This window comes from Pseudomyrmex gracilis, unplaced genomic scaffold (genome assembly GCF_002006095.1).
Source record: "Pseudomyrmex gracilis isolate BER0280 unplaced genomic scaffold, ASM200609v1 scaffold_22, whole genome shotgun sequence".
NCBI lineage: Eukaryota > Metazoa > Arthropoda > Insecta > Hymenoptera > Formicidae > Pseudomyrmex > Pseudomyrmex gracilis.
The window spans coordinates 646,160-658,952 of record NW_018020606.1 but is presented as its reverse complement, the minus strand read 5'-3'; the positions used below and the strand labels follow the sequence as shown (position 1 = coordinate 658,952).

Genomic DNA, 12,793 nt, shown 5'->3' with positions numbered 1-12,793 from the left:
ATTTTCCAAACTAGTGCGAGGCTAATTCTCACGCGTGAAATAACTTCTGTATGTATGTGTGTATGCGCGCGTGCGCATATAATAATAAACATCAAATAATACTTTAAGTAATAACATACGTGACTATAAGAATAAAACGCATTTTCAAAGGGAGTATTATTATACAAGAACAAACATACAAAACAGTACTTGAGCAAAATGCAAACGGAAATTCCGCTTCCGTGCGGATAAATGCACATTAATTCTAACATACATAATCCTTGATAAGGATGTGAAATCTCAACAGAAAATTACACGGATCATCAATTGTGTGATTAATCCGGAAACACGATTTGTCAGTGTAAACAGCCAGTTTGCGCGCGATCGACGCGTAAGAACGCTGAACAAGTTTAACGTTCATAAAACTTCAAGAGGATGACTCTGCCAGATGCGATTGAGGAAATTGCGCCCCGTTCGTCGCCACTACCGGGCGTGTAATCCGCTCGCGCTAGTTGGGAGTTGGGAGCATGCAAGTGGTCGACTTCCCGCGCGCGCGTTTTGCTCGCGTTTTGCGAGACCGCTTCCTAGTTTCCTCCCGTTGTCGTTTTTCTCGTCGCTTTCTCGCAGGTGGTATGCAGGAGATTCTATCCTTCCCCCTGTTCTCGTCGATTCTCCGATGTCGCGCCATCTCGATTCTCGACAGGACGGGTTTTGCCTGGGCGCAGCTCTCTCGCAGAGAGCTGATCGGTTTTTCTCTCTTTAATACGCTTATTTATTATTTCTCGCCGTAATTGCAGCGTTGTGATAAGAAAAGAACTTTATCTCGCCGCGAAGAACAAACGCGCATCTTTCCGTTATTTACGATCAATCGTTTTTTAGCACCTGACAGAAATTAACGCTTCTTTTTCCGGAGTTCGATCAAATAAATATGAAAGCAGCTTTTATTTTTCATTGTTAAAAAAGTTTGTTCTTTGAATGTAAAAAAAAAAAAAAAAAAAAACTCAACTGTATTATTGCTACATGGTCTGTAAATCTGCGCGCAATTGCTTGTCGTCGGATATTACAACACAAGCTTCGCTCTGACCAACTTTCCTACTTCAATTCACATTACGATAATACGATAACAAGGATGAAGACACGATCATGAACCAAACGATCCAAGAAACTCGAACCACGTAGTCGAGTTCGAGGTCATAGAGTATAATAGAACTCCACCGGGGACTACCACGCAGGAAAGGAGAGCCACGTCGTGGCTCGTACCGAGGTCAAGGGTTCATCCTCCCTTCTCCATCTGCGCCCCCGTGACCTCTCCTCGACCCCCACACCCACGAGATGCACGTCTTGCAGCAAAATCGCGCGCTAACAATAAGGAATGCGCTTAGGTACGCGCTCGGTAGGCAGGTTGATGCGCTGTTACGAAGATTAATGTGCCTACCGAGAAGAAAGAAACGCGCGGAAGAGGCGCTAGTTTCTTCGTCCTGCGTGAGGTCACGAGTTACCTGAGAAACTCGGATTTCCGGGGTTTGGATGGAATTTTTCTACCTGCGGCTAAAGAATTTTTTTTTCTATCGATATTCCAGGAAAATAGAAAATTACTTCGAAAATTTCGTTTACGACACGCAAAACCGCTTTTGTTGCGTTGCGATAAGGAAAGAAAGTTCGCAGGAAAACGTAAACACTATTACGTGCATCTAATATGGTGCACTCTCAGCTTCCGATCTCTTTACAAGAAAAGTGATCGCGCACAATGTTCCTGACCTTTACGTCACAACCGGTCTCGCTGTAAACCTGGCCGACAGGTTCGTAGGCCGATGATGTTTCAGACGCTCAACACGCGTGTTTACTGTACGGGAATCGACGCTTCCGGTAATTCTCGATACGAGTCTATGCGAATCGCACACATCTCTACCGTATCGCCATTTTGTCAGAAATGTACTCTCTGATAGCACTGATTACTTCCCGTCAATAGCGAAGTTATTATGATATGACCGAGATTAAGCGAATTGCGAGAAGATTCAGCGATTAGGAAAATGGGAAAATAGAACTTTTTACAGGTTCAGTCGTTCAATATACAATCCGTCATGCATGTATCTCCATTCTCAAGTCGTGTTGCAATTAATTCGCTTCGAAAACAACAAGCGTGTGATAAAAAAAACAGCTTGCTTTTAGATTAAAACGTGAGACGAGACAAAGACAGATATTATCCGGGGAATTACGGACACACATGTTCGCTTGACACAATAATTAAGTAATCTTACACTAATGGTTATGACAGTTAAACGCGCGCGCGCGCGCACGCACACACACACACATATGGAGTTTACTAGAATGCAGAAATTCTTCCACACAGTTAATTATCGAGTCAAGTCATCTTTGGATAATGCAGCTTCGTAGACGATCTCGTGACGGCCCAACCACGCAATTATGACAGGCTCTCTCTCTCAAGAGAGAGAGAGAGAGTCCATGAAGAATCAATTACAAAGTCGCGAGCTAAGCAATCCTCTCGACGATGAATTGGGCATTTATGGTCTTTCCGCAAATCCGTTCCACGTACATTAAATGTAATATAAACGAATACATATCGTAATAGGATACGAGCATAATGCATTTAGTTATTTCATTTTCTTTTCAGATACTTTGCGCGCGCGCACACATATTCAGATTTCGATAAACGATTCTCAGAAATATCGCATGGGATTGATAAAATGTTTAGATAAATCGTTGAAAAATTACAATCGCGATCGTAATCTCACGATCGTTGTGTATATTATACACACGTCCGGAAAGGTTGCGGTACCCTGGCCACTGAAACATGCAGATTTATGTCCTTTGCAATGTCAATGCCGTTTGGAATTAATGGCTTCCCCAGAGAATCCTCTTGAATGCTAGAAACGCACTAGCATTCACTAGCATTCACTGAATTTCCTGCTATTTCCTTTTATTTGTGTACAACAGAAAAGATTCGCGTCGGGGGGGGGGGGGGCAGTTACAAATGTCCATTCATTCAGCATTTCGTGTGGTTGGATGTGGGTAGATTTTTGTTTACGAATCTGTCAACAATAGACGTTGCAAGTAAAGCGTAACTATTGTCCGATAATCGTGAAGTACAATTATTTCGAGATGGAGATATATTAAACCGAGCGTGCGTCGACTTTCCGTCAACGTTTGCGAGCGACGTACCTAGGTGGAACTGATTAGATGGTGAGGAATATTGCTCTTCTGCATCTCTGACGTCTCCTCGGCGAAAGGGAAAGGGAAAAAGTTTTGCGAGAAGGTAAGATTATTATTTTCTGCCAGGAATATACACACACCATGGCAACGTTCTTACACCTCACTCTCTTTCTCTTTCTCGCGAAGAGAGATGCTGCGATAGGGAGAAAACTACCGCGGCGCTGCCGCGGAGAGGAATCATTTTCTTCGTCTAGGATCGCTTCACACCCTCTCGAAGTGCTCTCGTCACGATACGAACATCCGCTTTCGTGATAAGTCGGACTAGTTCGCGGTAGGAATTTACATGAAAACGAAAAGCAGATCCTCGTGTGCGTGCATGAAATTTATGTGAAGTCCGTTTCGGTGAATAACGATGAGACAACAACAAGAGAGAATGCGGTATATGGCGCCTAAGTAAGTTAATTAAATAGCCCGTTCACGCGGACGCATTAACCGTTCTGCTCCTTCGAGATGAACATTCGCGAAGATTTTCTTGCGCAGTGATCCAACATATCCTTTGTTGTATTCAATATCACAGTTCGTTCTATCAACGCGATTGGCGCTTCGCAATATGTATTACTTTATTTTATTTAACCGAATCATATATAAGCACATATTTTTATACGAGAAGAACGAATGCATAACGGTTTTCAAATTGCTCATCCCAAGGTGTATATATATATATATATATATAGAGGAATGCAAAATAAACAGACAACAGTCTTGTAATTCTCTGAGAATGATTTCTCGTCACGTATATATTCACCAAAGGCATCTTCCGAGTGGTTGAATATTTTCGCATCACCCGCGATGAACTCGATGAACTCGATGAACCTGATCTATGACTATACCCCCGACGCAGACCAGTAGCATCAGCGTGGATTCATAAACAATGAGTTTGCGGAACGCGAGAATAGGAATGAAGAGAACACGAGGAATGAGGGAGAGAAGAAGAAGCGAAACGAAAGTTGGCGTTGGAGCGACGGATTCATAAACAATGAAGGCACGTAAATCGCACGCAAGCTTCTTATTGGAGGTAAACTGAGAGAGAGAGAGAGAGAGGTACGTAGCGCGCGCTGTAAAACCTTAGAAAAGATTTTCACGGACGCTGGTGAATACGCCGGTCGATCTCTTTTTCGATAGTTTGCCCATTGTGTGAGCCGTGAAATTGACGTGGAATTTGCTTTGCTTTTCCGTGAGAAAGATACTTGATACTTGCGGAATATATATATATATATTGCGTATAAAAAATTTCTACATATTTTAATACACTAACAAATTCTCATCACCATCTTTTTTTATTTTCATTAAGACACTCACGTTGAACAAGAGTAGATGTGTGATTGTTGCTGCAAATTTAATTGGCGTGAAATTTTCACGCTGTTGTTTCGTGCGAGAGACGCGAGATAAGAAAGAGCGAAAGCTTGATCGTTGCCTTTTAGCGATCGAAACGGATGATAACTATGCTCAAAGATCGATCGATCGATCCTCAACGTGTACCAGGAACGCGCAACCGGGCGAGGATCTCGATAAATTTTCCGGTAATTAGCAACTGGATCGTCATTGGTGCGCCGAACGCAAATCCAAAGATCGTAACGAGCGAAGTGAAAAAATACAATTATGCTTAGCGCGCTTCTTTACGTGGCGGAAGACTTCGTTCTGGTGCAACGACCTGCGCCGCGGCGTAGCTCTTCCCTTCTTCGCGCTATCACAAGCGCGCGAGAATAATAATCAGACAGACGAGAGAGAAGGCCGACCTTTCGGCTCTCATCTCCATCCGCACACATATTCAGCATATTATCCGCGAGAATGCCACGAGAACGTACTATCCCAGCGACGAAGACGCTTGTCCCACTACGGCGAATATCCCAGCATGATGTATTGCCGCCGCAACGAATCCTATAAATCAGTGGAACAACGCCGTTGGTTTTTCTTCGTTATTTTCTTTTTTCTTTTTTTTTTTAATTTCACCACAAATTGCGAAAAATTGCTTTTTTATTCGGTCGCGAACAAGCTCACGCGAGCAATCGTTGCTTTGCAGAAATGGAAAATATCCTATCTCGCGAAAGTGGTCGGTTCTCGCAGGTTACTTGAGGAGATTATTCTGAATCGATATACACGGTGAATAATTCCGTAGGATGCACGTTATCGCGGAAAACTTTGACGTTCAGCGATGGTTGGAAGTGTTCGAGCGAAGACTAAAGATAAACTCATATAGAAATCTGCGGCGCTCCCTCTCTCACTTACATAGAGAAGTTTCATATCAGGAAAGTGGTAATCACGCGAAGCTCATAAATGGCCTTTCAACTCACGTCTTCATCTTCGTCTTTGATTTTTTTTTTTCGGAGAATTGTGAAGGATTATTTTAAGACCTTATCGCGCCTTCGTCAGCCCGAACAATATTCGCGAAGCGAATGTCTTGTCTTTCGAAGATGTACCGGCAAAATATTAACAAGATAAATTACGCGTTTCAAAGAATCTCTCTCTATGTATATACACTCATACATTAACGCATCAGTTTGTGTTCTTTTAACAGAAAGTTTTTTGCTTTGTTAGTGTCATGATATACACAGCAATAATCAAGACGCAATTATACAGAATTTCTAAAAATCTCTAGCACGTTTTAACTTATTTCATGATGCACTTGGTGGCCTCACTTAGACGTTCCTTAGAGAAAGAACGAAATAATACAATGATATTCTCTTTGAGAGAAAGGAAAAAAGAGAGAAAAATTTGTGTGTCGCTCGTAGCTTTTAAAAGATATTTCTTGCGACTTCGTCGACAATTTCCATTATGGAGATCGACGATTTTTGCATGATTGCAACACCAGGGATGCAGTCTCTCCCGCATATTATTTAAAAGATTGCTCGTCCTTCGCGTCGTGGTGCATCGACAATGTTAATAACACGTTTAAGCAAGACGAATTAATTATCGAAGAACGCGCATAGCGAACAAGGAGAAGGATGTCCACGTTTATCCTAGATTGAAGGTTTCGTACACCCGAGGAAGCATCGAGGCAAGACGACTTCATCATCATCCCGCGTCAGGCGCGATCCCGCGGACTTCTTCTTCTTCATCCCGGAACGGAAATTATCCTCACGGCGAATTACGGTGCTTAAACAATTGTATAGAAAGAGAGATGAAGCGCGGAAGTATCCCGCGCGCAAAAGTGGCGGTTTGCACGTAAACCGGAATAAGTAAACGCCGACTCGCGTGAGATAGCGATACGGGGATAACATCTGGCGGCGGCGTGGGTAATGGAGAGACACGAGAGAGAGATTACTTTTCTGCGGTCACGAATTGGATTGCGCGTGTAAATCACTCGCATCCTGAGAGTGGACAGCGGCTACTAAACACGCGCAAGCCCCTGATACGGGAATGTAATGCAGGTTTCGCAAAAAAAAGATGCGCAGAGTCGTGACTATAATATACTAAGGAGAAAAAGACATTAAATGAAAAAAAAAAAAAATTACTTGATTTGTTAAAAGTTTAAAATAAAGGAGTTTTGTAGTATGAATTATTCTAAGATAAAAATCGGAGCAATATTATATAAATGTAGCTCAGTAGTGTGTCTGTATCAAGACGAGAGAATATTAAATATCTCCGACTAGATATCTCTAATATGTTCAAAGTAAAAATCGAGAAAATAAAAGTCAGGAAACATCTAATCGATCCTGTCAGTTTGATGTTAGCCAAGCGGATATGTACATGAATTATTCTACTCTCAATAACAGTGTTTAGTTTGATAAAAAAAAAAAAAGAGAAATATGATATAAAAAGAAACAAGGAGAGAAAATTACAGGACCAAGTAGAAAAGAAACAACGAAATTCTTGCGCAAAATAAGGTCGCGCTTATCTTTTTCGTAAAACAAAAGTGGCTTGCGGCTCCTTCTCGCTCCATTTGCACGAGATAATCTTCATATCCGCAGAATAAAACGAAGCGGCTACGCTCCGCGATGACGAAACGATAACGCAACTTGAAATATTCTGAAAATTACAATTTTAAATATAAAAAGATAATACATCGCTAGATTCACAAAGCGTTTTCGTTGATAGTACAATCTTTTCTTTAAAGTCTCAATCGCCGCAAGAAAACAGAAACAGACGCATTTTAGCTCATAGAGAATCATTGCGGTCATGTTGAACGTAAATAATCAATCAATCAATTAAATAAATAAATCCGATTGCATCGTACGCGGAGAATACCGTTACCGTTCGATTTCCGTTCGACGAGAGAATTTATACCAGAAACTTGTCGCATTAATCTGCACGGATGCAACGACCTTGAGAATTTTGCCGTGCCGCGGAAGCTGATGAGGAAGTTTTCGCATTCCGAAGGCTCGTCAGATAATTAAAAGCCAACATTAATCGAGCAAACCGTTATAGCTTCACAAGGAAAAATCGCTTAATGAGTACTGCTTTACCGAGCTGTTTTGCTGAGAAAAACGACCTTGAGACAACTGGATCGCTTTCGGATTGGTAAAATCAGCGGTTTTAGCGCTAATTCATTTTAATGAGATTCTTGAGAACCGGACTGATAAGAAACCGGTATTTACGTATTACGCGCTATTAAGGAAACATGCGAGATTGTGAAAATACTGACAGAATTTTACAGAGAGATTTAGAGCTCTGATTGGGGGCTTGCGCTTACTGGTTTGTATTTTTTTTTTTTTTTTCGCTGCATTTCACACGTTACGTGAGAAAAGTCAAACTTAATTGCTCCGCACACGGGAATGGGACAGAGAGCACGAACGGCTTTGCGTAAGATTATAAGTTTTCCGGGGACAAGATTGATAATTAACCGGTCGCGATGCCGTCGTTGGGATGCCGTTACTCCGTATTATAACGAGACGAAGGTGTGAAACATGTGAGGACAAAGTTTAACGATGTCGGGAACGGCGCGTCTTCGCGTGTTTACAGTTAAGTCGCTGACGTAGCAGATCGCTTATCCCGTGGCCGCGGTTCATTCCCGTGCCCGATGTGCTCGCTCCGAAGAATCGCATGAAATTTATTCTACGAAAGAGAAGAGAGTGGGAAATAAACGCGCGGAATACACCGCGGTAGGGAAGGTGGCGTCACGCCGACCGTTACATCGACGGCGATCTAGCGTAACTTACAAACGTGAGTCGCATCTTGAGAGATCACTCGCTGATGAGCGAGAGTGCTGCATCATACTCACGTGCGAACATTCTCAAAGTAAAATATGTCCCGACCCGTTAGTCTCTCTTTCTCTCTCTCTTTCTATACACTTTCGGAGAAATTTCTACAATATGTTATTTTATATTTATTTTCTCTGCGTAAAGACGAAGATAAATACGCAGTTCTAAATTTAATGAACTTTTCTCCCTCGTCCCACGTTCAAGTTTCTGCAACGAGTCGCAACGGGTGTGTGTCTACGTATCTTGGATCTCGTGTAAATTTAATTATGCTGAAAACGTCGTTTCGCAAACTACCAAGAACAGCGCGAGACAGCACAACGAAACGACGCAACGCGCGCTACCGAGAACCCCGCGATAGCCGTGCATCGTCGTCGTCGTCGTCGTCGTCGTCGTCGTCGTCGTCGGGAACATTAGGCCGGTCGTGCTCATGCAAAGTCGCGTCTACGAGGACATTTTGTCGGATGCCGTACCAGCCGGCGTGTTCTGCAATTTTTGCGAACAGCACCCTAAGCCGATCTCTCGCTCCGTACCCATTCTCCTTTCTCTCTTTATCTTCTCTCGTCGCGCCTCATCCGGCTTCTCTCGTTGGCCGATGCAAATGGAACGACCAGGAATAGGAGCTCGGAGCAAAACCAGCGAGGCGCAGCACTCGGCGAGACAAAACGATCTCTAGGAGGAACTTGCTGTACCGCTCAAGGACACGATCCGCCTCGAAAGCAAGCTCCCTGACAAGCGGCAAAAGAAACGGTAGGAAAAGAAGAAGAAGAAGAAGAAGTCTACGACTAGCAAGACGGGAGAATATTCACGGATCCTGGTGTGCGTCCACGGTTACACGAAAGTGCTTGTTCGTAAGATTTTTTTCCGATTAGCCGCTGCAGATGCAGCCACCGGAGAAGCTCGGAGGTCCATCTTGGGACAGGATGCGGCTCGAGCGACGGCTGAGAATAAGCGGTGGGGAGAGAGACGAGGGGGAGCAGGATTCGTTCTTCTATATCGTCTTTGCGATCGCGGGTCGGATGCGATAAATTAATGTTCTCGGGGGCGGCTTTGCCGACGGGAACACTTAGGATAATTTCCATCCCGTGTCCCTCTAGTCGGCATCTCCGGTCCGCGCCTGTGAAATGTTTCGCAATTTCGAAACGCTCCTTACTTACTTCTGCTCTTGCACGCGGCAGAGAAAGGATATACCATAATGAATATCTTCGCGGGGCTCGCGGTGAATCGCTGGTTTCACTTAATTCGCGTTAATCGTCTCGCAAGAAACCTCTTCTCCACTGAAACCGCTGCATAGCTAATTATAGTCGCAGCTACTAATCTACGCTTTTATTCGTCACGCTTTTCATCTTCTTCCTTTTTTCAAAATTATACCCGCGCTCAAGCGCAGATCTTTTTCAACTTGGCGAAGCGTGCGAAAGGACCAGGTTAATGTTAATCAACAGAGCGAATCAATTTCGAAGAGCGAAGGGTAAATCCTGCGTCTTGCACACACGCTGTTTTCGCTCGCGATGCTCGCGACTCGGAGTTCAATGAACCGCTCGATAAATTGCTCGTCTACGATTCTCCCCCCACTATAAGCGCGCGCGCGCGAGTCGACGTCTCGTACCCGGTAATTACGGATTCGCCGACGAAGCTAATGGCTATTTAGAACGGACCAGGCGTGATTTAACGCCGCGCATGAGTACCTTACCTTGCCCTACCCTACGCGGTGCATTTTTCGTACATATAAACTGACGCTCGCGCTCAGGTGAGAAAAAGCCATCGCTAACTAGACCTCGCGAACATGAGTAGCGGACTCATGCGCGTGAGCGAGGAAGAAACCGATCGAGAAACCAACGACACGATCATCTGGTTACGCACTTTTTTTATAGCGAAGACGTGCCCGTTCCCGCGGGCGTCCGCGCTCTGAACCTAACAGATTATCCGAGGATTACGCGATGAATCTAATTATGAGCGGTGCAATTGCGATTGCGATTTATGCTACACGTTCTGTTGGCCGGTTTGCCCCTGTTCATATCCGCAATTTGCATGTTAATAGAACGAATAATAATCGCGCGTGCGCTCGAAGCGCAAAACTGATACCGCAATATCTTTCTTACACGCTCCAATCCCGTTCTTGCGACACGCAATTAAGAGACGACTCGTGCGGAGCCAATTATCGAAATCGGAATTGTGTACTGTTAATATTATAATTGCGTTCTATTAATTCGCATTCTGTTAATTCATTCATTCGCGAAACGCGCACGCGCATAACAGAGCGAAGAAGCTTCGAATGCTTTCACGGTTGCTTAAAATTCGGGTCAATTTCATCGCGGCGGATTGAGGAACTTTCACTGTGCTTACTAGAGTTCGAGATAATCTTGATTATCTTGCTTACGTCATACGATAGCCGCGAGAACAATGGTTTCCATCGCGATATACTCGATTTGTCCACAATCATCACTCGAGCTTCCTACGGAGCTCCTCGTCACGTTATTCGCGAAAATCTCCTCGCTCACGACGAGATCTCGCTCACAAAAACAATCTCTCCGTGAGTGTGGAAGCGAGGTAATCAGGAAAACGGAACGCGCGCGGCGGGTATATAACCGGACCCGATTACGCAAACCGCCCGTAGCGAACGAAACGAGCTTTGCGCTCGTCCCGTGTGTTCGGCGCGGCGCGTAATAAGAAATGATTATCGAGTTAATGAGTTATCCGCGGTTGACGAACGCGAGCAGCGTATACTCGCTGCGTTATAGCGGCGGCGCGAGGGCAGTTACACGCGCGTTGCACGCTAACGCAAACACACACAAGTTTTGCGGCCGCTGAGGCGCGAATGCAGATGCAGATGCAAAGCGCGTATAACCGTCGTTCCGGGGAGACGAATAGCGCCTGCGTGCAACACGAAGATGTAGCGTGTTTTAAAAAACACGTACGAACGGGGAACGACGACGACCTTGGACACGACACCGACGAGCTATCTCGTTGGTGCTCACATATGACCGGTCTCGATCGATTCGCTCAATAGCTATCAACGAAAGTGACCATCGTGTGTTTTTGCGAGTCGCCTCTTCTTGTGCAAAGTCGGGGTGAGTATATGTGGCAATTATTCTCGTGATATAATTGTGAGTCGGTCCTTGCATGCGTCTTTATTAAGCGTCGAGACGATAGTAACAAAAACAAAACCAGCATCACGAAACGTTCACTTCTTTGTGATCCGAGCGCGCACCACCCGTCCAGGCAATAAAAGCACACAGGAGACATTAATGCGCGTAAAACGCAATTCTAATGACACAAGTAATACGTTTTTCTTCGAATAGCTTCAATGCTCCAAAGAAACGCACGTATATGTTTCTTATGATTTTTTGACGATGATACACATACATACACACACACACACACACACATCGATTGGTTAGTTAAAAATAATCGCAATTACGCTCGCGCGCGTTTTGTTTCTTTTTTTTTCCGTCTTTTGTATCTTCCGTTCATTGCTGATACGTCGAAACAACCGTGATATATAATCAGCGAACCCGCAATCAACGCAATTCAATTCGCGTTGTAAAAAGCTCAGAGCGGGAGTCTTTCATGAACGTAACGTTAAGATAATGATGTAAAATGAACCTAGGAAGAATTAGGGTTTGATCGACACAACTTCGCGCGCGCAAGAGAGAGCGCGCGAGTCTTGGTTACGGATATTACTCGCATTCAAGCTGAAGGCGCGCGCTTTCGATACGCGCCGTAACTTCGAATCAATTTGCGAATTCCTACAGGTAGAGATGAGGTTTTGTTTGATCGATTTTGAGTTTTTTTTTGTTTTTTTTTACCGTCCGTGTGCAGCGAGAACAAAATTGAATTCACTTAACCGTTTCGCAATATATTAGCCGCATCACAGGGACAGAATTACAGGCAGACCGCGAGAAATCAACGTAGAGATCGGGACGGTAAGAAGAACTTTTTTTTTTGTTCCGAGTAAAATAACTTTCCGCAGCGTTACGTCTTTCTTCGCTATTTACCTTGCCGTCGGCACGAATGCGCCGGTCATTCCCATCAAGTTGCGTCCATCGCGCACGCTACATTGGCATTTGCGCTGGATCCGTCGGTAGCGGCAGGCTGCCTGCCGGTAGAACCGTATACCGTGTAATCAGTCTGCAGGCGTACAATACTTTACAACTATTTACAACTTTTTATAAATAGTATAGATAACGTAGAATGCGGTGTGGTACTGTATACAAACAAACGTGCGTTTTACGGGCCGTACTATTACTCTTTTACGTATCTCGCACGTATGATCTCGAATTGTCAAAAATGCATAACATAATTATGTTCATTGATAGCTCGAGCTACGCAAAGCAAACTGCAAAACAACATTAATCAGCATTTTGCTAACTTAAAAATAAAGCAAAATTTTAATTTTCCTACCAGTAAAAGCGTGTGTAAATAATCACAATTGATTCTATCAATCTTGA

The 12,793-nt window shown here is 44.0% G+C and overlaps 1 protein-coding gene across 3 annotated transcripts in view; it reads right to left on the bottom strand.

The window, feature by feature from the left end:
* Positions 1 to 12,793, bottom strand: part of LOC109851910 — a 37,161-nt gene that overhangs the window by 8,068 nt on the left and 16,300 nt on the right. The window lies entirely within an intron of this gene.